Raw genomic sequence first — 1,791 nt, 5'->3', positions numbered from 1 at the left:
CTAAATGCAGTGGCTATAGGAATCGAAACTTCCGCTACGATGGTTGCGGCATGTTCCTTCCTGATATGAAGCAAGACGGTGCTTTAGCGGACTGTGGTTAACAATATTAATAATAAATGGCTGAGTTTTTCGTGCCAAAGCCGCGATCATATGAGGCACGCTGTAATGGAGGGCTCCGGAAATTTCACCCACCTGTGGTTCTTTTACATGCCCCTAAATCCAAGTACAGAGGCCTCTAGCACCTCACCTCCATCGATGCGCGGACGCTGCGATCCCGACCATGTCATTCCGGTCAGCAGCCGAGCACCGTTACGACTATACCACCGCGGTTAACGAGCAAGTCAGCCAGGGGACGGTTTTTGTTGTGGGACATGAAAAAAGAAAAGAAAGAGGCTCCCCGAAGGCTGCAAACTTTTTTTTTACAATGTCCTGCTCCCGGATATCGTGTAGACACTCAGTGTGCGCAAAAGTACTATGTCGCTTTCTACCTGACCGTTTAACATTCAGCCAATACTTCAATAATTGCTGGGGTGTTGCGCCTCAAAACCAAGCATTGATTATGAGGGACGCCGTAATGAATGGATCCGGAAATTTCGACCATCTGGGGTTCTTTGACGTGCACCTAAATCTCAGTACACGGGCCTCTAGCATATCGCGTACATCGAAATGCGACCACCGTGGCCAGTATTTGGTCCCGTGACCTTAGGGTCAGCATTCGAGCACCATACCAGTATATCCACCACCGCGGGTATACACGACAGTTCTGCCAACCGCTTTCTCAAGTCGCACTCAGTCTGCCGCCATCTACTCAGTCAGTTTCTGCATAACACATCGGCTTTTCAACGGGGTTTAGCCAGTTGATATGGGAACCGGAGCGCCCCAGTGATGACGTCAGGCGGCCGCTTCTGCAGTGAGCATGGAGGAAAAAAATTGGCCGCGTATCTGCGTGCTTCGCTGCAAATGTCGTGTAAAGACGATAGAAGAGGCGCTGTGTGAGATATGGACGCCATCTGGCAATACGTCGGGAAACATGAGTGCTGTGTTGCGTGCTGGTAGTCCCGGCGCAGCAGCAGGCGAAGACCGGCGGTGACCAACGCGACCGGCGGGGACGCCAGCCAGCCCGAACACGCGGTTTGGCGCGAAGCGCTGAAGCATAAGAAACGTCCGCACTCAACGAGTACTCTCCACACACTCTTTTATTTACACGTCGCCTGCGTAAAACAGGAATGCCAGAGCGGCGCCCACAACCGGCAGCCTGAAGGCCGCCCACAACGCTGTTTTATTGCGATAGCAATTATATGGACAGTCTCGGCTGGATTTTGCCGTCGCCGTCGCCGTCGCTGCCGTCATACACCGTATATGTATAAGTATGTATATATATATATATATATAAAAGCCCCAAAGAAAAATAATTAAGAAAAATGCTTCCGAAGCGCGGAATCGAACCAGGGACCTGTTCCTCCGCAGCGAGTGGCGCTAGCCACTACGCCACGAAACGCAGATCCTCCACGTAGGTAACGGCGATCGTTATATACACACCCTTTACCGCTGGACGGGCTCAGAGACGGCTGCGCTTATAAGCGTTTCTTCATTACTAGCGAGATGGCGTTAGGAGCGCGACAGGCGCATTTAAAAGTCGTCGGCGAGCTCGCTCGCTTCTTCTTATACTTGCGCAGGGAGAACCTTGCCCTTCCGCTGTCTGCTCGCGATCCTTCAGGTAGCCTTCAGGTAGCCTTCAGGTAGCCAACGGCGAGCATTATATACACACCCTTTACTGCTGGCAGTACTCCG

Source organism: Rhipicephalus sanguineus, chromosome 10, assembly GCF_013339695.2.
Source record: "Rhipicephalus sanguineus isolate Rsan-2018 chromosome 10, BIME_Rsan_1.4, whole genome shotgun sequence".
Classification (NCBI taxonomy): Eukaryota; Metazoa; Arthropoda; class Arachnida; order Ixodida; family Ixodidae; genus Rhipicephalus; species Rhipicephalus sanguineus.
The sequence above is the reverse complement of the archived record's forward strand: the minus strand, read 5'-3'. Positions refer to the sequence as shown.